The 26,056-nt window shown below is 34.4% G+C and overlaps 1 protein-coding gene across 1 annotated transcript in view; it reads left to right on the plus strand.

The window, feature by feature from the left end:
* The window catches only part of Dcc (DCC netrin 1 receptor), a 1,076,497-nt gene that overhangs the window by 930,016 nt on the left and 120,425 nt on the right, over positions 1 to 26,056 (plus strand).

Below are 26,056 nucleotides of genomic sequence, written 5' to 3' on the forward strand. Positions count from 1 at the left end.
TTAAGGGAGAGTAGACTTTTCATTCAAGGCGGTAAATCTCTTCTCTAGGCATTTGTTTTTCCTTCCCAAACCAAATCTTTTACTACAGTTGGCTTGACTTCTGCATGAATGTAAATGCTTTGATTGTGGTCTTAAGTGAGGTCAGTTTTATGTATAAATTTTCAGTTAATTTTATTCTGATTTTCTACAGTGTTGAAAGGGATTGTATCATTAAGAGAGAAAAGTGATAAATAATGTATCAGGATGCCAATAAGTTCAGTAATTGTCACAAAGTAAAAGGGAAGTTCCTGCTACCTGTTGATTTAATGCTGCGTTACTGGCAATAAAATACATTGACCTCATTGGAAATCAAACTTGATTAGGGGTGGGAAGCTCCAGTAATTTGTGGTGTCCCTCACAAACAGAACATTTGTGATGAGATGCCTGATTTGAATCTGAATTGCTAAAATGCAATAGTAAGAATGGATTCTATCAATGCAGAAATAAAATTGCACTAATCCATTTTCCCTGTAATTGCTCCAAACACTAATGAGAGAATCACCTACTGAAACTGGCCACAATTAGAGTTAGCTTGGCATTTAGAAATAATCTCTCCCCAGTCAGTTCCAGAGTATTAATATAAGGGCAATCACAAAGCTCATATTTTATGGCCATCAAACCTGTGTCAGGGGACTCTCAACTATCCATTATTCAGGATACACCATCACTGACAGCGCATCTTTATGCCACTAACCAGACAAGGCAAGCTAGCATGGCAGTGCGCAAGCTACTGGCTGTATGGATGAATGCTGTACTAAACCAGCAAAGCTGGAAAGAAAACAGCATGATTGTACTATGCCCTTTAACTGTGATTCTTTCCACTACAAAGAGCTTAGAAATCTAGTGGAATTTACCATTTCGTGATGTTAACATTGGCCGATTTCCTAAATGTTAACCAAGAAGAAAAACATCTTCTTAAGATATGTTCTCAAGATTAAGGAGAAAGGCTGAGGTGTGTACCTCAGCAGCAAAACCCTTGTCTAGAAGAAAAGAGCAAGAGAAGGTGCTACTTCATTCGTAAATTTGTACTTTACAGCTTATTTGGATAGAAAATTCATCTGTATATACACATAGAGACACATGCGCACACATATGCATACTCACACAGGCGTTCACATACACACATATACATGTATACATGTACACACACAAATGTTATCACATGGAATACTTTAAAGATAATATCTTAAAATATAGATGTTGTCATGAATATGAAATTAAAGCCGAGGTTGTTTTTGTTCTTTAAGATGTTTGAGCTTATGATTTTTCATTAAATGGTGGTGTGAGGATTAACTTGTTATAAACTTCATAAAGATAAAAGACATGTCCACAAACTTTTGCATGTCCACAAACTAAGCAACGAAGTCACCAATCGCTTCAGTTATGATATAAACACTAAAATAAGTGTTTCTGTCAATTTTTTTTATGTAACTGTGACAAAATAATTGAACCAACCACATAAGGAAATGATATTGATCACAGTTTCCAGGCATTGAGTCTCCTTGGACGGACAGCATGGCAGGAGAGGAGTTTTCTCATTGCAGCCCGAGGGTGGAAGCAGGGTGCAGTTGGACCCGTTTTCTCTCCTGGTCTCTTTCATTCTACATGGTCAACTAGCTGATGGGATAATTCTGTCCACAGTGAGGCGCTGTCTTCTCTCCGCTATCTTATGTAGAACAGTCCTCATAAACAGAACAGGGAAGGCTTTAGTCATTTCCTAGGTACCTATAATTCAATCATAGAGACAACCAAGTAGACCAACATAGTAGACATATCAGTTTTCATGGAATAATTTAGGAAAGATATTTATATAATATTTAAACTATTCAAACCACCAAATTGTCTAGTATGTTTTCTTGTGATAAGCTAAAATTTATGGTTGTTTTCTTTTATTGAAAATAGATTTTTTTTCATACAATATATTTTTTATGGTTCCTTTCCCCCAATTCATCCCATATCCTATTTTTAAGAAAAGAAAAATTTAAGAGCTCTTTAATAGTTTTACAAGTAAATATCATGAAAGTTATTAAACAATTATGCACAATGTCAGTCATAACTTCAAGTGTCAATTTGTTCTTTAGACTATATGACAGCTACTTGCTTTGTGATTGACAGATAAGCTTCCTACTCTCTTAGAGGACAAACAGAAATTATAAACTGCATTTTCTTAGGGGTAATAATGACTTACTATTTAGATATTGATTCGTGTAACCTGCCTTGAGGGTGGAAATATAAGATCATTTAAAAATTATTTACTATTACTTGATCAAAATGAATAACTTGTCTAGTGTAAGCATACAGTCTCATTAGCTATATTTCTCATCAGACATTTATAATTAATCTGCTGACAGTTTCCTTGTTTGACTAAAGAGCTGTAGTACCAGGTTAAATATACATTCATGATGGAGGTCCATGTGATTTGAATTTAATTACATTAAGAACTACATTATTTTTTAAAGCATTATATATATTTTTTCTTTGATTTATCATGCCTTTAATAAATGTAGTTATTGGTATACAATCAACCATATATTTAAGGTATATTTTTTAAATTTTTTAAAAACCTGATACATAATATATAAACCTGCTTTTAAATTGTTTCTTCCTTTATTAAAAAATATTCTCAGTCATAGTGTAAAGATGATAAATGATTTCTTCAGACTTATTCCTCCCTAACATGTTTGGAAAATTTTTAGGTAGAATTCTGTTTTAAATTTGTTATCTGGGTATTTAATTATAATATAACAGATATTTTAACATTGATCATATATCCTGTCCAATTCAATATTTCATCAACTCTGTAGATGCTATAGAATATCTACTTAAGCAATATAAAGGGAAAACACTTGGACTTTTCATTTCTTAGACGTCTGCCTCTCACGTCTTTCTCCTGCTTTATTGCAACAGCCAGTAAGATGAACAAAGTGTGTATAGAAGTGCCAGATGCAAGCATCTTTGGCTGATTTCTGATCTTGGTGAAATTTTCAGTATTTACCATGAAATTGGTGGTGAGTTCTAAAATATGTCAAGTATCCAACATTTAGGAAAGGCTACACATTTCCTAGATTTCAGGTAATTTCAGTAACAACTTCTTAAAATGCTTCTAAGGTGATTTTTCCCCTTTCTTAAAATGTTATTTTTTTATTTTTGGCATGAAATTTTTAAAGGAAACTAAATTTTATTAGTTACCAAAGACATCTTGGAAAGTGTTCTTAAGTCAGTTGTGGATCTGAATGGGAGGTATTTTGGTGGACGGGTGGTTAAAGCATGTTTCTACAATTTGGATAAATTCAGGGTCTTGGATCTGGCGGAACAAGTTTGATCGTAACCTAAAGTCACCTCTGTGATCCTTACACAAGCTGCAGACTGAGCAATGACACAGGCGTCAGCCTCCATGGCTGTTGGACACTGAGACTCTTGGATGGACTTCTGAGATATATGTTGATGGATCCCTTTTTTATTTTATGAGTTTTTTTAATATAGTATAAAAATACTTCAAAAAAAGAAAAAAAATAAAGTTATAATAGTAGTGATTTCATAACAAATAACTTTTGTATCCAAAATATCTCTTTATCTTTTATCCTCGCACTGTGGCTCTTTTTGTCTGTATTACTGTTCTACATAATATTAATGTAGCTACTCCTGGCTTATGTGCTATATTATAATACTAGATAACAGTGTCTAACATGCACATCTGTAACATCTGATGGAAATCTTACACCACTCTTAATTACTACCGAGGCACTGGAAAAAGGGTGCTCTTATAATTTTACATTATCATAAAGCAGAAAACCAGATTATTAAAACTTTCATATTTCATTGCATGCCTTTTGTTTCTTAAAGTATTTTAATTACAGAAAAATAAAGATATTCTCATCAGTTATTTTTCTTATCATTTCTATTATCACTTCAATGATTCATCGCAGAAGACATTGTTTTTATAAACTAGTGATTGAGAAAGTATATTACAAGCAAGCTAACAGTAAATAAGTATAGAATAGAATTGAACTGTACAAGAGGATGGGAACTTTCAATATCTATCTATAAAAATAAGGAAAGAGGATACTTGCTGTTGTTTCATATTCTTTCATCAGAGTTCACAGATTTTGTAAACACTAACAGAGGTTTGGAAGTCAGTGTTTTAGAGATATAAGTATGAATTCTGGGTTGACTATTTCAATAATAATAAAATTCTATCGAATTAAGCATTTAGAAATTGTGGATAAACTCATCTACTCCTACATGCAAATACAAAATAATTTTAAATACTCAGAAATATTTTATTTTGTAACATTTAATAAAAGGTTTTAAGATGTTTAGCATAGCCTAGTAATATCTAATTAAGCTCTATTCCCAACTGCAGTCATTCATGATATAGGAACCTATTTCTTTCTATACTGTAGAACTTTCCTCGCTTGTCTATACTGCTTATAAATACTGGGGAAGAGAATTCCATTTGTTCACCAAGAGCACTGCTTGCCTAGGGAGGAGTGGCAGGGGATAAGGAAAGGTCAAGCCATAAGATCATTGCTCTGAATACAACATAGAATGAATATTATCTTCCATGCTTTTTTTCTTCCAGGTGAGAGTCTTCTAAATGTATAAGCATTTTCAGGCAGTCTTTAAGGACAGCTGCAGGGTGATTCATTAATAATGCATCCACTCTATTTGTAGCCCCTTCTTCACTTCCTACTCTCTGAGGTCCAAAGTAGTTGTATTGTCTTATACCTGGTGAATATTTTAAAGCTGTTTGGAAAAGCCCATTACAAAAAATGAATACTATTATTGAAAAAGAGGAGGAACGATCATCCCATTGGTGCCCAGGCTTTCTCTCTATGTATATTTCATTGGAAATCTGATCTCTTTCATCCCCTACATATCCCCCACAAAGGCATATGTAATCACTTCTCTCCTCCTCTGTATAGGACCCCCAAAAAGTCTCTGGTTCATTCTTCCTGAGAACTTAAGAATCAAGCATTCAATAATAATAAACAAAATGTTTCCTGTATCTTCTTTAGGTTTCAAGAAAATGTTTTATTTGGGTTAAAACAATCTAGATCCTATCTTCGATTCTCCTTGCTTTTCAATATTTACAGACAGCTGTTCAGACTGTTTTTCCAAGTACTGTGAAATTACCATCAATCTATTTCATTGTTTTCTCCTGTGGCAGGTATCACACAAGTTTTTGAAATGAAGGAAAACAAAGAAGGATAAAAGATGTTCTTAATTTAAAGAAACACGGTGTTTATGAGAGTTCTAGATGGGAATTGCAATAAAGCCTTGGCTTCTGGTACAGACAGAAGTGAGAGGTCAAATCCAGTCAGGGACATTTCACTTGCTGCATGAATAATCAAGGTGTTTCTGGAAAATTAAATCCTGCCAATTTACCAAGAAAAATGTGATCTAATGCAGCTATAAAAGATGTTAGTCCTAAAGTTACTGACTAAATAGTATAAATCATGTTTTTGGATGAGTATCAGAGTTTAAACAACAAGGTATAGTATTTTTATCCTACGGGCTATGCTCAGAGCTGATTCTGGGAAAAATGAAAAAACCTGGGCGTTTTGCTTTACTAATCAATTATACCAGTAGATGCATTTTCCTTTAATTCTATTAGGTTCTGATCCAGGTGTTTTGAAGTTGTGAAAGTATCAGGTGCTTATTTATTTAGAATTATACTTTATTCTTGTTGAAATAACTAATTTCCCATCTCTAAAACGTTCTACATTATTCTTGACAATATCCTTATTCTTAAATCTACTTTGATATTAACATATACATGATTATATTTCTGTGTGTAAACATCTACCTATACAGACAGAGGTCCTATCTTTTCATGCCTACAAATATGTTTACCTTAATACATAGAGGATTCCGTATTGGTAACAGATAAAGAATATTAATCTATTATTTTCTAAACTAGTATAGATAAAAGGAGAAAATGACATTCAGTCATATTTGTGGCTTTATACATGATATTTAGGTCCTTTTTTTGTTAGAAGAAATTTTCCTTTGTTACGGATTTTATGTGTATATTATACACACACACACACACACACACACACACACACACACGCTAATAAGTTCCATCAAATGTGAGGACATTTTGAGCATTATTTCCTCAAAATGTTTTACTTTCCTATTCTAACTCAATTAGAGTTACACAAATTTTATGACCCTTTATGTTCCTCTAGTTCATCTTTTATCTCACTGGTTTTTGCCTTTTGTCTTTTTACATCTCTATGTCATTTATGACAATTGTTCTTATTGTCTTTAAATTCAACAAGGATTTTTGTTGCTTTTGCTACTTTTCTGACAGGGTAATAGATGCCTAACCTAACCTAGTCAATCTTAAAAATACTGTAAAATGCATCTGGAAAAGGAGTTTTTGTTCTTTATATTTCTACACGTTTGGTATTCTAACTAAAATACTGGATTTTGAATATCCTTTGATATGTGTAATATAATTATTATTATTATTATTGTTTATGCTTTGAGTGTTCTTTGCAAATTATTTTGTTTTCATTACTCCAAAAGCTGTTTCATTTAACTTATCCTCACAATGAGTTGTCTTTCTCCTTTTTTATCAGATCTACCAGTGATGTTAAGTCGTGAACCACAGTGTGTGTGTGTGTGTGCGTGCGTGCGCACTGTTTGGTGTTAGAGATTTTGATGTCTATTATTATCCTTAAATTTTGTTCTGTGATGTAGGTTCTTGGGACACCAAGCCCACTCTGTACATTACTTTTGTGTCTTAGATGATTAGTGTTTGAATTCCATGCCAGTTAAATAACATATGTTGAAAACTTTACTGAAATTCCCTTGACTTCTGAATTGTCATCAGGGTTATATGTGCTTCAGATTCTGAGAGCACTGAGAGCATTTCTGGTCCTGTTGTGTGGTTTATCCCCCAACCCTGTGAACTTTCCTCACATATTGCTGAAAATGGTTCAGATGAGGGCTGAAAACAAATGCCCAGAGCCTTTTCTTCTACCACTCTTCTCATTGCACACTCTGCTCTGTTCATAGCACACTGACTCCATTTAGGGAGGACTCCAAAAACTTTATAGTTTTTTTTTCCTATTTTTTTCTCCTGTGTTGCAGTCTGGAAACTCCAGATCAAAGATGGGGAATTTAAAAAAGCTCATGTAATTTCTTTTCTCTCAGAAGTCATAGACCTGAAAGACTCAGTATCCAGTGTCACAAAACTGTTAAATATAGCTTATTATTAAACAAAATTTAAAAATAAATCCACTCCCTATTAGTCCTTTTCATTAGAAAAGGGAGCCTTTAAACAATGGTTAAAACAACTTTTACTATATCAGTGTACCAAACTTTTCAGCTATTCAAAAAGAGCAAAGAGGCCAAGTGTATTATACCTATCTCTTGATATCTACCATTAATCTCATCAAGAATGAATCCTGTCATGTTGCATTTGGGGGGAATAAATTTAACTTGAATGCTCTTAGAAAGAGGTCTTTTAGCCTGTGGAGAAATGAACCTTTATAACTCCCAGAGTGCATTTGAAGCTCAGTGAGTTCAATGTAAATTACATGTTAGGCTCAGCATGCTTCCATCAAAAAAAAACCCTTCATGCATAGAATATAAAAGTTTTGAGTTTATGACTTGCAAACATTTTAAATAAGAAAAATCAATTCACTTTAGTAGTCTCAAGAATAGTTGACATACATGAATAAAAAATGAATAAGCCCCATAGAGAGGCCGTTTTATTATTTTGAAATGAAGTATATTATAGGTGTTGGTTAACAAAATTCTGCTTTGTATTACTGGAAATGGGAATAAGAATAATTATGGAAAAAGATTTTTTTTTACCTGAAGTATAAAAACCTGACTCCAGAGGCCCAATAGAAATAAGTCATTTCATGGTAGAGAAGGCAAGAAGGAGGGGAGATTTTTCCCACTTATTTATCCTTAAAATTCATATTCAAAATGTATTTTCAGTTCAGTGGTAGAAAGTGCTGTTTTAGACTCTGTGATCATAACAGACTATTGAAAATGCATATATAAGCTATAGAAAATAGTTTAGAAGAAAGGCAACTTATTTTCTTCCTAGGATTTTACAAGTTTTTTATATTTACACAGGGAATCATTGCTCATTCTCACATTAACATCAGTAATTTCAATGCTTCTTATTTGTGTTCTTATTATGTCTTCATGACATTAAAACATGTGCCAAATTTATACATCTTTAATGAGGGGTCTATGGAGTCTAATTAATAAAATCAAAGAATATATCATTTTTCTATTTTTTAATAATTCAAAGATCCTTTGAAGCTCAACTTATTGTTCTTCAATGATTTTATTTTACAGATGTGAATGAAATCAATAAATGAGAACATTGTTATTTAGTTCATTTTCATTTTTAGATGTTTTCAGCCATTTGATCAATACTAGTCAAATACCAAATGGGTCTGTGTCTGGTCAGTTTCCTCATTTTCAGTCCGTTGCTTACGTAGCGCGGGGGGGGGGGGGGGTTGTAGAAGTATGCTAAAAGATCACGTACTTTATTCTTTTTTACCAAACTGAGTATATAAAATTACTTACTTAGTAACTTTAAAAATAAGGCACCATATGGAAGACAGAGGGGAGTACAAAAGTATGTAACCCATGCTGCTCTATGGCATATTCCAGGCTCCCAAAGTCATATATGAAAAATAGAAAAAATACCTCTTGCAAAGAGTAAAGGAAATACCACATTCTATATATTTTGTGCATTTGTAGTTTGAAATGCTACTTGATTTGAGGTTATTAGCAGAGTTTATTAAAGATGCAAGCTGGAGAACTTTTTTCTAAAAATTGGGGTTGAATTAATTCTCATGGTATAAATATAAAATATTATTCCAGGACTGTGCAGTTAAGGGGAAACATGGGAAGCTCAAGGTCCAGAGAATGAACCAGTTGAATCATGAATACAAGTTCTTTAAAAAAAAAAGTAATTCAAGATATAATGAGTAGAGAGATAGTATGAGCACAGGTTGGAGAAGGCTTAAAGTTTTAGCCCTTTATATTTTTGGATTTATTTATTCTACAGGTATTCTAGAAGTCATGATGTGTTTTTAATAGTCGCCTTTGTGTTGTACTAATTAAATAAAAAGATTAGGGGGGATGACTTTTTTTTTGATATGAGATGGCTTTTCTTTATTGCCAAATCTGGCTTGAACTGTCTAAATTTCTACTCCAGATTCCTTAGTGCTGGGACTGAAGATAAACTCTGCTATATCCAACTATTTTATAAATACAGTTTTTATTTTTAAATGTTATAAAAATATAAATCTTCAGTAACAATGGAATATGGAGTCAGAAATTAAGCTACTCTACATCATGATGATCATTATTTCACGGACAGTGTCTTTCTAGTGAAGAAATTTAAATGTTTTCTTATTTTAATTAAAGTATAGTTGCACCATTCATCCATCTAATAACTCCAACCTCTTCCATGGCCCTACTCCCTTTTGAATTCTCTCTCTTTCTCTCTCCCAGCCATGTGTGTGCATATGTATGGATGGATGGATGGATGGATGGATGGATGGATGGATGTTTGTCAAAGCAGATAATGTTTCCTGTCTAGAATGTAAACATTTTAAAGGGTGACATCTTTGCATTGGATAATCTAATTAATTTGGTGCCAGGATCACTCCAGGAGACAGCCAACTCTCCCTTTCAGGAGTCTTTAATTGCCTCCTTCCCTTTATCTATGGTTGGATCTTACCGCCCATATTTCTCCATCCTCTTTTGTATGCCAACTGGTGTTGTCATTGTTCAGATCTTGTTTGGTAGGTTTAATTTTGAGGACATGAGTATAGCTTCCTGTCATATCTAGAACATGTAATCTTGCAAAAGTCTTTCTGGTCTTATGGCACTTACAATCTGTCTACTGCTCCTTCTGAGATATTCTCTGAATCTTAGCTGTAGGATTCTGAGTTGGAGATGTATCAGTTGGGGCTGAGAGCCTAACAGTCAGTTGTTTTCTACATTTTGACCGCATGTGTGTGTGTGTTTCTGTAGTTGTCTCTGTGTCCTGTAAAGAGGCTTTGATGCGGGGTGAGAGTCACCTTGTCTAGGAGGGTAAAGGTAAGTATTGAGAATGCAGTGAGGAACCATACTGGTTTGGGAAAGTGAGAGCAGAATATTCTCCTTTAAGATTCATGACTTCAATAGCCTTGGGTGGTTGGGTATGTTTACAGTATCAGATAAGGCTTTCATCTTGAGGAGGACATAGGTTACTATCGAGATGTAGATGTCACTACATCACCTTTAGGGACATCTTGTCATGCTGATAATTGTGATTTTTAGACTTCCATTCACCTAATCGTGTTCCTTTTCCTTACACCAAATATTTGACTATCTTGAAATATGAATATGGTCATATAGTTCAGAAACAGCAAATTACAACTTTTCTTAGTTTGTTTCCTGTTGGCATGATTAGATACTCTGATGAAAGTAACTACAGGTGGACAGGTTTATTTTGGATCACAGTGGATAGGGACAGTTCGTCTTGGCAGGAAAGTCAAGACAGAAGAAGCTTGAAGAATTTGGTCACATCTCAACTACAACAAAAGCAGAGAACAATAAATGCATGATACTGTTCAATTCCCCTTTTCCTTTTGTATGGACCAGAATCAATGGTGCCATACATAGTGAACAGGCCTTCCCATTTCAGCTAATGCAACCAACTTTATCCCTCCAAGGCATGCGCATAGACCAGGATGTCTTCCTGGTTATTTTAGGTTATGTCAAATTAACAATAAACCTCCTATGATTCATTTTATAAGTTGCTGATTATGTATTTGTTATACCATTGCACATTAACTTTCATGAACAGGAAGTAGAAACAATAATAAGTCATACCTGCTTATCTTTAACAATCAACACATCACTCTTTCCTTTTGGAGTAGTTAATCCTGTATGTTCGTGACATATGGTGATATATGTGATATTGTTAGGGTAAAAAAGATTGAGCTGCTTTTATAATCATTGAAGCGAATCAATTTCTTAATAATTAACAAAGAAGTGATGATCAAAAAGCTAGTGATATCTTTTCAATGTGGTGTCGGGCCTTGTGTGTGATAGGCAAAATACCTGTCACTGATTTAAACCTATATCCCTAAATGATGAACGTGTAATGTAAATCTCCCTAGAAGAAAAGAAAACATTGTAAAAAAAAAAAACTCTTAACTTTTAAACTCTGTGACCTTGACTTCTCTCAGAGAAAGAGTCTTCACTTCACCAACAGACTTGTGTTAAGGATGCTTATCAGGCTCAGTAGGTTATAAATTACATGAGAATATCCTTGGGGAGCCCTACAATGGTGAGAAAAAGGTATAGTGAAACCAAATGGACACTGGAGTGATACAGTGGAGAGGAACACTGGACCCACCAGCTCCCAACAGTGTGAGGAGCAATTCTGTCCTGGAGACTGTGGCACAGCTAGTGGCCTGACTGTAGGTACTTGACACTCTAACCTGCAAGAGAACAACCTCTGTTGCTTGCATCATTTTCCACCATAGCTAAATTTAGCTTTCAATATTAACTTAATTTTTCTCTCAATCTCTTAAACTTTTAAAACTGAATTTCTGAGTCAAGCATCACCCACATACTAAGACAGGATGAAAAAATAATTTCAAAGCTGCCAGGTTCTAAAAGAATGCACAGGACCATTATAGGACAGCATTGGAGTAGGGAGACTTAATAATGTCTTGTTGTTGAGATTACAGAAAGAAGACTTTAAGGCAATCAAAAGAATTGCTTCCTCAGTCATCTAGAAAAGTTCTCTTCTAGATAGTCAACTTCATCCCTTAACACTCAGCAGATTCATTCCAGGAAATGAATAATAAATTCACACCAACCTTATTGTAGTGTTTGAAGGTTTATGTTTTCTTACAAGATATAGAACAAAAAGCTTGAATGAAATACAATAGATGCTCTACAGAGACTGTTCTCATAGGAAAGCTCAATTAGTGCAAAGTAAACAAAAGTTTGAAGACATGTAGAGAGCCAAGAATTTTACCTGCAAGGGGAAAAGGGCTGTATTCTCATGGTAATATAATTCACAAGGCTTGTATACTAATTAGTCTTGTCTTAGCAGAAATTAGGAAATACTTTAATAGTATAGAGCAGAACTGTTGAATGGAAAGGAGCATTTATAGATGTAAAACAGAAACATAACAATATTTATTTTATAACTGGCGCTACCCGTATCCATATTATTGGTTTTTTCTAACACAATATTTTATGCTAATAAATAATAATTCATTGTTTAGGTGGTAATTCCTCCAAATCTTTCTGATTGTGAAGAAAATCTTAAAATTCTAATTTATAATAAAACAATAGAGATCATAATTTTGATCCAATTGAGGAATATATGTCTCTGGCAGATAGCATACAGAAATGGGACACAGGGATCAGAATAACGTGAAATAAGCATGTATAACACTGATAAATGATGTAGAGGAGGGATTTTTTTTCTTGGTACTTTCTAGCTGGTTTGAGAAGCAGAAGGAAACCTTTGTGAGTTGACAGTTTTCTTGCTGTTAGTAGGGTTCCTTCAGCCTGATGTTCAGGCTTCTTCAGTCTGTTACAAGAACATTACCAGCTTGTTATCCTAAAAGAAATGTGAAGGAAGAAGACAGGCCTCATCAAGAAGATGAAGTTGTTTTATAGACAATATCATGTAATTTCGGGAAACAAAACCTGCTTTTTCCCTTTTATTTATATTTTCCCAAGCAATATATTTTAATCATATTCTTTGCCCTCCATCAAATTTTTCCACATCCTCCCAACATCCCTACATTCTTCTTCATGTTCTCACTCCTCATCAGCTTTCTTTCTTCCCTCTAAAAAATGGTTTTGATAAAATTTCATTTTAAGTTTGATAAGTTTTGGTCTTGTTTTATTGTGATTTAGATGGCTGAATAGTTTCTTATCTTAAATGTGAAAACTTTCAATATGTGAAGAGTAGGCTTTAAACTTTGGGAATCATCTTGTAATTTTAAGCTTGTAATTTTAAGATAATAAGAGGAATCACTTCATATCTTAGTTACTATTCTATCACTGTGATGAAACATCATGACCAAGGCGACTCATAAAAGAAGGCATTTATTTAGGGATCATGAGTTCAGTGTGTTATAGAATCCATAAAAATCACAGCAGAGATTATGGCATCAGGGAGACAGGCAGGAATGATTTTAGCTGGGAGTTTACATCTTAATTCACAAAGCACAGCATAAGGAAGAGAGAGATACTTTTGAAACATCAAGGCCCACTCCCAGTTGCCTAACCTTCTCCAACAAGACCACACCTCCTAATCCTTCTCAAACAGTTCTACCAACTAGGAACCAAGTATTCCAATATATGAGTGCCACCACATTTTTTTGCTACTAAATCTAACACCACAAAATACAATTCATAAACTCTTTTTAAATAGTTAAAATTAATAGAGAAGGTGATTTTGTGAAATATTTTAATTTTTTCTAAAATTATGTTCTGGCTTTTCTTTTACAAGTCAGTGATGTTATAATATCTTACTGTTTTGGGATTTCTCAACTTCTCCTAAATACATAGTCTTTTAACTTTAAAGATGATAAATACTGATCGTGGTGTTTGTGCTTTTAATCTTGTCCTCATATCCATACTTGTATACATATTTTCTATATAAAAAAGAATACAAAGCAAAAATATATTGTACAGATGTTCACTGTGACACCCTATGTTTTAAAAATCATCCTGTTAATCATTCAGCCAACTCTGAGTCTTCATTTCAAGGATAAACAAAAAGCAAAGCAAAACGAATAAACAAAATTCAAACCCCTTTCATTTCCCCCAGTGAGCAGTAATACAAAACCCCATAATGGCAGCCACCATTAGTCCATTACTAGATTTGATGGTTGGGGAAAGGATCCGTTGAGAAGCTGCTATGGCTGATGGGTAAAGGATGGGACTGGTGCTGTGTGAGTGTTCTAGTACGGAGCACTGCTACAACAGTCATTAATCAAGAGTGAACCTTACTGTTTCTAATCATAAGCAAAAGTGCAGCACACTGGGAGTGAGCCTTCTTGTTAGAATTATTCATTGGAGAATCAGTCAACCACAGACTTCCCTGACATCCAAAAGGCTGAGCGAACAGTGGGTGATTGCTCAGGAAATTTATGAGACCGACGTGAGTATTTTTCACATTGCACAAAAGAAATACAACAAATGCTTTGCTGACAAAGCTCTAGTCATTATGGATTTTATATTCCAGTTTACTGAGCAGGAAGTTCTCTGAGGCAGATGGCTTGTTTCATCACGGGAGCTTTCTTGAGGACACATCACTTAGAGAAAAACTATAGAGGCATACATGTTGTATTCTGACTCTCAGCAATAGGCTGAGAGGACCTTGTGTTTTATTTTTCCGATAAGTTTTTTTTTTTAACTTTTAATTTGCTCCATTTCACCAGATTTTTTTTCATTATGTGATTGAAGTTTTTAAGTGTTCACTCTATGCCAGGGACCATGGTCGGTAATAGAAATGTTTACAAAAAATAAAAATGGGTCCTACATCCAGAATCCTCAGCTGAAAACAATACATGTTAACAATTGATCCTGTCATGAAACATCCTGGTAACTGTTGTTTTGGAAAGAACACTCCGGAGGGACTTTTCTGGGTTTCTTTTTAAACAATAATGCTAAATAAAATGAAATAAAAATCCATCTGATTGCCAGCAAGACATAACCACCCAGTAAAAAGCTAGATCACAGACTTTGGACAGAGGTGGGTAGATGTTACCAAGTGCTGGAGTAACAGTACCATGTCAGTACCCCTCTCATCCCCATACGATACTTAAGAACATGGAGACACTTTGAGTCTTGTCTCCTTCCTACCAATATGGTGATGATTAGGGGCCTGACCCAATAGGGAAGCCTAGGATAATAACAGCGCCACACCATGAGGTCTGAACAGCATACTCATAAACTTTCAATTTTGGTTCACTACAGCTCCTGGGGTGGTGTTTATTAGTTTTTTATTTCATTATTATAGGTTTGTGTACACACACACACACACACACACATTTGTGGTAAGCCGAGTTCACCCTCTATCTGTCCTCTTGAATCCTGGAGTAGGCACATTCTATAAGGATCATCAATGAAAAATACAGTTTGATTCATCTTAGAAATTACTATTTTATTATTCAAATATATCTCTTTAATTCTACTTCCCTATTTTCTTATTTTTACTTTGAACCAAATTATTCCATAATCACAATGTAGTATTATTTGCATAGACTCATAGAGGATAAACAAAATAAAGCTTTGCCTCTGTGTATTACTTTCTTATTTCAAACAATACACAGTAAAATAAAATTATCAAACAGCAACGAAACAATTAAGGCATTCTCATGAAGAACCATGTTTTTACTCTAACCTTTTCTGGCACTTTTATTCAATCTTGAATATTGGGAATGCACAAATAGTTTGGCTGTTTCACAAAGTCTAGAAGCAGAATTTGGATTAATCCTACAAATGTCCCTATTTTCGTGGTACCCAAAATAATATATCTTAAAAGTGTACAACTAGTGTTTGAAATATGTTCCTCTTGTTGTCCGGCTGCCCTGCACTGACCCCCATAACTGTCTCTGTCTTGTAAAATGAGCAATGTGCCTACCGAATACTGTCACTGCTCTCATCCCGACAGCGCTTATGACCCCACTCTGCTCACTGTAGAAAACACAACACCACTTCACACCACTCTCACTTCCTTAAAGTCTTCGAGTTCGTCTGCTTTTTTTTTAATTAACTCTAATTTTGCATGGACACACGTGAGTTATATTTGCAGGTACTATATCCTAAACGAAACATTTATACAAAATGCGCATAATTAAATTAGGATAATGAGCATTTCCATACCCTAAAATACATTTTACTTAGTATATGTATCCAAATCCATCTCCCATAGTTATTTTAAATATATAATTAATACTTATTCAAATATTTATATTGCCATACTGCTTTCATACTCCTCTAGGATTCTTTCCATTCAAACTGTGTTAGTTATACATTTCTGAGCTATTCTTTATGCCTCTCACTCCTTCACTTTTCAACTTTTTTCCTATTTCTCTGATTATCTCTGATGAAATGTTTAACTTCCCAAATGAAAGGTCATTTAAATTAAACAGTATAGTTTATTTGTGCCTAACTTTAGCAGTATGGCATCGTTAAGAGTCAATCACAAGGCATCATATATCAGTATTTTATTATTTTTTTAAAATTGACTTGAATTCTCCAAGCTTTAGATGTTGTGAATTATGCTATAAAACATAGATTAACATATAAGTTTGAATCTTTGTTCTTCTCTGTGGGGCATACAGTCATAAGTAGAGTTGGTCGATCATATAAAATATTTTCTAAATTTTTAGTAACGATACTGCTTTCAATCACAGATATTCTGTTTCATATTACTGACAAAGGTAGAAGCAAGTTTTGCTAATTTTTGTGAAGACATTATTTTTTTAAATATTAACCATGAAAAATATAAATTTGCTGCATTGTACTTCTCTCTAAGAATGCGAAGTTCTAGTTATTAGAGATTCTAAGCATTATATCATACTCTGTTTATTCACATCTTTATGTCTCCTCTGAAGAAAAATATTCAAGTGTTTTATATCTTTGAATCATTCATGTTTTGTTGTTGAATTTCTGGATATTAGTCTTTTATCAGACATAAAAATATAACGCTTTCCTCAATACTGCTGTGTTGTTTTGTTTCATATCCTTGATATTTTCTTCTGGTCTACAATTAATTTCTTTTCCTCCTACTTGTCAATCTTTTCATTTGTTGATTCTGTAGCTAACATTATGCCCAGAAGACCATTGCTGGCCAATGTCATGCAGCTTTTGTTTTACGTTTTTTTCCATTAACTTTTAGGTTAAGTTTTACAGTTAATGTTCTGATCAAGGTGAGTTCATTATTCTATAGTATTTAGTCTAAGATCCTAACTTATTCTCTTGCATCCAACTATCCTGTCACCTATATTGAGTCTGTCATTCCCTACTGAATTGTCATGACACTTTTATTATAAAATCATTTGCCCTCACATCTATGGGTATGTATCTGGGCTGTGGACTCTAGCACATGGGCCCGTCTCCACACTAGTTTATAAAAGCTTTGCAAACTAGAACCCATGACACATCCAACTTGTTGACTTTCATAGGCATTTAGGATCCTTTGGAATCACCAAGCATTTCACAGAAAACTTTCTATTTTACACAGAGATCACTGGACCTTTGATAGGGATTTCATTGAATCTATAAATCATTTTTGTCATAAGCCACCTTTTGTGGTGACTTCTGTTGTTGTTCAGCCATGAGAGGTTCATACATTCTAGGGTAGGGTCATGTGGATTAGAAATGTTAGGTAGGAGGACCAGAGATAAGAAAGAAATAAAAAGAAACAGAATAGTGCCAGAAGGGCAACTCAGTGAATACTGAATACTATATTCGCCTGTGTGAAAACAGCCTGGTATTGACATAAAAACAGACAGGAAGACCAATAGAAATGAATCGAAGACCCAGATATTAATACACACACCTTCGAACTCCTGATTTTTGACAAAGAAACAAAACATATTAAATGGAAAAAAGAAAGCATATTTAACAAATGGTGATGGCATAACTGGATATCAGCATGTAGAAGAATGAAAATAGATTCATATCTATCACCATGCACAAAACTCAAGTCCAAATGGATCAAAGACCTCAACATAAAGCCAGGCACATTGAACCTTATAGAAGAGAAAGTGGGAAGTACACCTAAAAGCCTTGGCACAAGAGACCACTTCCTAAATATAACCCCATTAGCACAGACACTGAGAGAAACAATTAATTAATGAGACTTCCTGAAATTGAACAGATTCTGTAATTTTCATATGCTTTTATACAACACTATAAAAGGGGAGAAGGCAAAAGACTGCTTTAACCTGACACAAAGAACAACCAGAACAGTTACTTCCTTCAATACTTGAGATATCAAGCCATTATTTCCTGGGTAAAGCATTTGATGATTTGAGCAGGACACACTGTAGACTAAGTATTCTGTAGACAGCCACTCCCTATGGCCAACCTCCTATTTTAATTAGAGAATCAGGAATAGGTTTAAATTCTATGACTTTGGTCAGGGTGGAGCAGATCCACCTCTATGAGCATCTTAATGTCCAAATCACCAAGTAACCACATCCTAGGTCGGGATATTGCCACTTTGAAAGCAAAAATAAGCTCAAACTCTTTGACCTCCAATTGAGGTGGAACAAGCTCACAGTTTTTGAGTCCCCACACACTTTGATGGTATTGACATTTTAATAATATAGTTGCTAATTAATAAAAATAAAAGGTATTTCCATTTGTATTTACCTTATTCAACTTCCTTCTTCAGTTGATTGTACTTTTCCTTGTATAAATATTTCAACACCTTAGTAAATAGGTTAGAGCTTTATAGATTTGATGCATTGACAGTGGAATTGCTTATATATTTTTGTTTACTGATTTTTTTCACTTGTTTTGTTTTAATGTTTCATAACAGGGTTTATTTTTGTGACAGCTGTGATGGTCCTGGAAGTAGCTTTGTAGACCAGGATAGCCTTGACCTTGTTTTTTCAATTATAATGTGCACAAAAGTGACTAATTTTTCTATTTAAATGTATGTTTCAATTTTGTTGAAATCATTAACTAACGCGAATAGATTTTGTTGCTTTTTTCAAACTCTTTGTTATTTAATAAATACAAGGTCATGTCATGTAGCAAAAGGAATAATTTTACTTCTTTTGTAATTTTTAGTTTTTTTCTTACTAAGTGCTTTTGTTATAATTAAACATTATTGTCTTCCAGCAATGTCATAAAAAGGCTTCAGTTCTTCACCGTTGAGTAGGAAATATTCGGGTTATGTTTTTATCTGGAGATAGTAGTTTCTTAAATTATTTTATTTTATGTGTATGTGTGTACTACCTGCACATATGTCTGTGCATCATGTGTGTGCATGGTGCCTATAGAAGCTAAGAGAGTGCTCAGAACTTTAGCCTGGAGTTCTTGATGGATGTTAACCACAAACAAGGTGGGTGCTGGGATGTAAATGTAGTTTCTCTGGGAGTCAGTGTCCTTAACCACTAAGCATCTTTCTTTCTTTCTGCATTGAAATAGTTTTATTCTATACATAGTTTGTTAAACATTTTGATAAGTAAAGGTGTTAATTTTCATTTATGTGAATTGAAGTAATAATCTTGATGACTCCCTTCATTTTATCAGTATGGCATATGATATTGCTGATATTTTAATTATTTTAAAATCTTTTTCCATCAGTTTTGCCAGATTTGGGGTTCACGATGAGACAGAGAAATGATCCTTAGCATTGTGTAGAGTAAGGGATGAAGAGCATTCAGAATGACAGTTCACTTTGGAGATCTATTCATGAATCATGCTTATTGATCCTTTTCACTTCTCCAATTTGCTTCAAATTCAAAATGACCGCTGAATCTTTCACACTGAGTTGCTTGGCAATTTCTCATCCAATTGTGAAAGGATCTACTTTGGTAATTGTTCTCAGCTGGCCCGAGTCTACTCCCAATGTCTGCTTGCGCTCAATGTTATCCTCAGCCTTCATTTGCTTCATGTTGTCTGTCCATTAGCAGCTGAGCCAAAGGTATTGTTGCTTTTGGAAGCTGGCTCACTTGCTTTAGAATTCACTTTAAACTCATCTAAGAACTAGAATTTGCTTTGTGTGTCCCTTCTTTTCCAGGTTATCAAACAAATAACAAGTACTAAGTCATTAGTAAAATAAACAAACAAATCTAAACATAAAGTGATTAAAGCATATTAAAATGACACATAACTGAAACAAAAAATTTCAAATGCATTAAACTGATAAAAATATTTTTAAAAATTCAATAGCAAACCTGTAATATGATTCATTTTTTTGTTTGGTGCTTTAATTTTTTCAACTTTTGTGATTTTGGCGTTTCTTCATTTTCATGTTGCCAGAGTATTTTCCACTTGAATTTTGCCTAGTGACCTACTGACTATTGATATTAATAATCACATTTCGCTTCTTCTCAGTTTACTCTTGTGAAGTCCATTTGATTTAGTTATTTAGTTTTAATTTAATTTAATTTAGTAATTTAATCTAGTGCAAATGTCTGCCTTTTCAATTTTCCCAAATAATCCAAGTATTTATTGAGCATACTGATTTAGTTTGGAAAACTTGTGTCAATGGGTATATTTATTCATGATCAAGTTTTCAAGTACATTCTTTGTTCCATTTGCCATTGCTAGCTATTGTTTGCAGCAGGTTTTTCTTTACATAATTATTTCAACTTTTTTGTCAAGTTTTATTAAAGTCCAGTGTTAAAATATGTTTAATTTTATAGATAGCAGGGAAATATTATTGTGATATCATTCCCACTGTTAACAAATGTTATTTTTTCATATGTTCATATTTTCCTGCATAGAATATACACTGAAATATATATTACTTTCAAAATTTAAAACACAGATTTGAAAATTTGAAGTAGATAAAATGTCAACATTTTGAACCAATCTTTTTGCTAGAGGGATGTAAATGAATAGGTTGTATAAATGAAACCAAATCAGGTATTAAGCCATTGGCCTCTTTTTCTTATTATCAAGTGTTATATAAGTGTGCAGTCTATAAAATATTAGCATTCTTCAGAAAGCCATTGCATATAATATGTAATTAGTTACTTCTTATATGAAGATAAAAATGTAGAAAAAACTCAAGAACACCTATGTTTCATCATCTTAGTCTACCATTGGTGCTGTCTACATGCAACTCAGCAACTCTGGCAACACACTGGAGAGATGGACGACCATAGACTCTATGTCAGTGTGCAGGATAGCATGGAAGCTACTGTACATAGGCAACTATTTAAGCTCATTAGAGTTAACTGAAATGGAAAGTAGCTGTTGCTGAATGGTAGACCTTTTTTTTCTCCCATGAGCAAGGGCCTGAATTTGTCCCAAGGACAAAATATACACAAACAAATGGAAAAGAAACACTATTTTTCCATTATACTCAAAGGCTGTAAATGGGTATTGATGTCACAATGGATTGAACATGTACCATTTACATCATACCAGCATGTGGTATTGTGTTTACCAAGTCTCAGCAAATACTAGACTGTAACATTGCTCATAGCACTCAATGGCTTACCTTCAGTGGGCATTCACCTGTGAATAATGAAGAAAGCAAGAACAACTATACAATAAAAGAATAGGCATAAAAATATGTAAGAATTTGGATGCTGAGTGTCATCTATTTGGCATAATTCATGGTTAATGTTCACAAAACAAAAAGAACTCTCAATTAAAGGCAAGGACAGGGCATGCTAATTCACAAACACATGTATACACTCATATACCTGTGCAGAGTTCACAAAGAGAGTCACAGATATCTGTGGAGTAAAAGGCAAGTCTTATTTCAAATGGCAGTTATTCTAATGTATATCAATATGCTGTGAGGGTTGGGCAAATAAATTATGTTAATGTGATCTTCACCTATTTACGAGGCCTCCAAATTACGACTAAGGGTAGATTACAGTAGGGCATATTGATACTGATGTCTTAGCCCTTATGCTGAAGTAAATCATTGCTGCCCACACAGCAGGGAAACCTAGTTCTGAGTCCGTGTGCTACTGTGCAGTGAGCTGTGTGTTTGCTTTCGCTTTTAGTTTTCACTTCTGGAATGAGCTCTAAAAACAATGAGCTTTTTAGAATCCCAACAAAGACAAGTATAATAAAGCCCTTCAAAGTTCAGCATCTGCCTCAGCAAGTGGCCTAAGTTAGAGTCCAGTTATTAGACTAATACCTATCGTTATTCTAGGACTCTCTCTCTCTCTCTCTCTCTCTCTCTCTCTCTCTCTCTCTCTCTCTCTTTCTCTCTTCATGCCAATTGTTTCTATGGTTGTCTACCCCCCATTAAGTATTTCTTCTAAAACTCTAAAAACATGGGTGAAGAGATTAACAAAGAGAATGAGAGAATGAAACACAAACCTAAGAATGGAAGTGTGAAGGAAACAAGAAAGCATTGGGTTTTGTATGTGTGTGAGTGGTTTCTCAAAACAGGATTTCCCTGTGTAAAAACCCTAGCTGTCCTGGAATTAGCTCTTATAGACCAGGCTGTTAGACCAGATCTGCCTGCCTCAGTCTCCCAAGTGCAATAATTAAAGTGCACTAAGACCGCTTGGCAAAAGCACTGGGTTTTATAAAAACACATGCTGCTTCTTTGGGTGTCTGTTGTGAACTCATTTGATTGTTTTGTTTGTGTCCTGAGGAGCCAATTTAACTGGCTTTTTAAACTATCATAATGATTGTTTACTTTAATTCACTGTATGAAAATATTTGTATTCTTATTAATTCAGCCCATAGGTATTCATTCCATATTCTCAACTAATTTTAGATTTAATCCAACCTTTTTGAATACTACTCAATAATAATAATTAAGAAACCCTGTATCTTATGTATTCCCAAGTCTACCTAACTTCCTTATGCACGGTTTTGATGAGGAAGCATTTCATTGTGTATGGCATTTTGTAAGCTCTGTATAATGCTGTGTAATCCAAGCATGTCCTCATATCCTTTCCTGACTTCCAGGGCTCTCTGCCAAAGCACACCCCAGTAGCTACGTGGATGAGGGATGTTTTCTATGCTCTCCAGCATACATAAGAAAGAAGCTCAAAACCTCTAACCCCACAAAAGAGCTCCCTTGAGCACACACAGCATTGGGTCCTACTAGTGTGTCATCTGACTTAAGTGCATGAAAACTCATGATCTACATTACTAAAATAAACATGAACCGTCCTTCCACTATTTACTCATACTTATTCATAACACTCTTGAGGCAATTGAGGAAAATTTGTTTATTGATAGCATGACAACCCCAGATTACTAGAATATCCATCAGAGAAGACAGAGATGAATTGATGTGGAAGAGCATCTTCAGCAAATGCACTTTTCCCTTGTGACTCAGAAAAGTCAATTCTGTCCCAATTTGTTCATTTACATTCCTGTAATAAGTTTGAGTTCCAGACAGTCAGCCATTTTTACCTGTGATGTTTTCTGAAGAAACTGAAATTTCTTCTATTGTCTTATTTTGCTTGCTTTTGTCTTTCTAGTCCCAGTAATCATTTCACACTCCTGTCAGAAACCAGAATTGTGAGTTGTTCTCCATCTTTTTGCATTCTCTGCTACCCCTTCAAAAATGTCTATAAAGTATGCTACATTTATTTTCCTTTTATTCATACTGTACCACCTCAAGACAGACTCTTATGATATTTGTCCATACAATCACAGTAGCCTCTGAAATACACCTACTTTCAACTTTTTTTCTCTTTTTTCTAGGCTGTATCATTCTATAGTAAAGCACAGTTTTTTTTATTTTGTTATATTTACCATCTCATATTTAACAGCTACAAAAGTAACAAAAAATATAGTACAAAAGGCTAAGAGGCTGAGCCTTGAAATCAGGCATTTTACTATTGAGCTTTAAGAAGAAGATAGCTAGTCATCCATTTAAGAACTACTTCTTAAAAAGTTGACCAATTGGTCAACTTTTCACTTCCTTCTTTGGTTAAGTTATACTTCAAGAAGAAAAAAACAGTGTCTGACACTTTCACAGTAACATGACTGTGCAATAAACAATACAATGGCTATATATTCATATATGTGGACATGTGTATGGGGAAGAAAGTGATTTTAAATATTGCTACTAGTAATGAGAGGTTAGATATTTGCTCTGATTTTGAACATTAACCAATATGTAGATGTGTTGAAATATCATATCCTCAATAAATATATACAAAACTATGAGTCAATTAAAATATTTTATAAGTAGTCTATGTTACAGAGAAGAGTAAAGTTAAAATTAAGTAAAATTAAGAATATAGTTAATAAAGGACTCAACCAGCCATCCATAAAATCATTTAATACTTAGAGAGAGAGAAGAATGTAGAAGAGACAAAGAGGACGACTATTACCACTGTCTTCAAGGTTTAGTACTGGCAGGAAAGATGCCCCAACTCTTATGAGCTTCACCTGCACTTGCTTATCATACTCTTCGACATCACATTTGATCATCCAACAAGTCAGGAACACTTCTACCACCCACGCAAGACCTCACTGACTCCAGACCATGTTGTGCTTATTTTTTCTCCAATTTTTAACAGTTTCTTCATTACGAGCTATTAGAATAACAAATATTGGAAACGTTATATGTAAACCTGCTAATGTAGTCTCTCCCCCCTTCTCAGATTTACTTATCTGAGGATATAAATCATTTTTCTTGTTAGTTCATAGGAAAGTAAACCTAAGTCATCGACCATCTTTATTTTTTTCCCTCTTGAACATTCATATTTCAGTCTTCTCCATTCATGGTTAAATTCATGCTGAGCAGCATCTGAGTATAGTACACATTTATAGTTTTTCTGTCTCATATGTGTCTATTTAACAAGTGCCAAATGCTATCTACTGAGAACCAAAATAATTTTTCACCTGAATTTCTTATTGATAGTAGACCTTTAGCAATTAAATAAAATATAACATAATTTCATGCCTTAGTCTTAAATAATTCTTCACGTTGACTAAGGAAGTAGTTAGTATCTATAAGTCTGGCTAATGAACAAACCATGTAATATGACCTTTACCTGTGCAAAGCTTCTGGGGAAGTAAAATGAAGTCTTTGTTAGCTAATGATTTAGGTTAGGTTTTAATTAAATTTGGAAAGGAGTTTATGTCATGAAGTTGAATCGAGTGTATTATATGAATTGCATCTTCCTCAAGTCTGAATTGCTTGTCCTTCTCGGAGATCAATGCTGTCTGTTGGATTTACTCTCCACCCATTACACTTAATTAAGAAGTTCAGGTCCAGAAGTGTCAGAGGTCTCCAGGAACACGTCGGGTCTCACAATGATCCAGTGGCCTCCATCCCGTGGTTGTGGTAGCCCCGGTGCTTTCCAAGGAGCAGGGGTTTGCATTAGGAAACAGCTAGGGTTCTCATTCTCCCTAATTGACTTGTTGGCAGTGCTGACGGAGAATAGAGAAGATGAGAGAACATGGATCCTGGGGCCCGGCAAGCACTTGGCATGGGTAGGGCCTCGGAAAGAAGTACACAATCAGTAAAGAGGAAAAGACCGTGAGCTGTCAATCTGGCGCACACCACTGGCATTTAATTCCCATAAAATATTAATTAAAATAATGAAGTTCTTCATGCTCGGCATTTGTTACTAAGGACAGACTATCGGTCTGCCCCTAATATTTCCGGATTCATTCTCTGACTCCCAGAGAGCAAATTCATCTCTAACCTCCAGAGAAGGATTAACACAGGCTGTTAGAATAATGAGTCTCTTACCTCCCACGTCTCTTGGGAAGGACACCAAGTCTTCTTCCAATAACTGTTCCCTTGCCTTTACAACCCTATAATCAATAAATGTGCTTCCCTCTCCTCTCCCTCCCCCTTTCAAGACACTCAAGCAATAATGGGCCCAGTCATCTACTTGCGCATGCTCAGGGTTCTTAAGAATTTCTTTAATTTCCTTAATCCCAAATAGAACTGTTGTAAAAGAAGCGTTGACCAGTCAAAGATTAGAAAGAAAAAATTCTGTTCAATGCCGTGAAATATGTGAACTCCCACAGAATATCTATAAATAAAAATAATTCCCAGGGAAACCTACCAAGATCCAAATCCCTCCTGTATGATTAAATCACATTAAATTCAAATGAGAAAACTGCCACACTTTATTTGCAGAGATAACTGATACATTTGTCAAGCCTGTATCTCTGCAACATTACAGCAAATACCCAAAAATAAATTTATTGTCATAATTGTCATTAAGCATATTCCTGAACAATGGAGTCTGACCATAATTAATGATTAATTCATTTGGAATTCATTATGATAATAGTAAATGCGCTTCACTCATTTGATGCTTCCATTCTGGCAGTGATTCTAGGCCGTTGTTTTCTA

Source organism: Myodes glareolus, chromosome 13 (assembly GCF_982192425.1).
Source record: "Myodes glareolus chromosome 13, mMyoGla1.1, whole genome shotgun sequence".
NCBI classification, from domain to species: Eukaryota; Metazoa; Chordata; class Mammalia; order Rodentia; family Cricetidae; genus Myodes; species Myodes glareolus.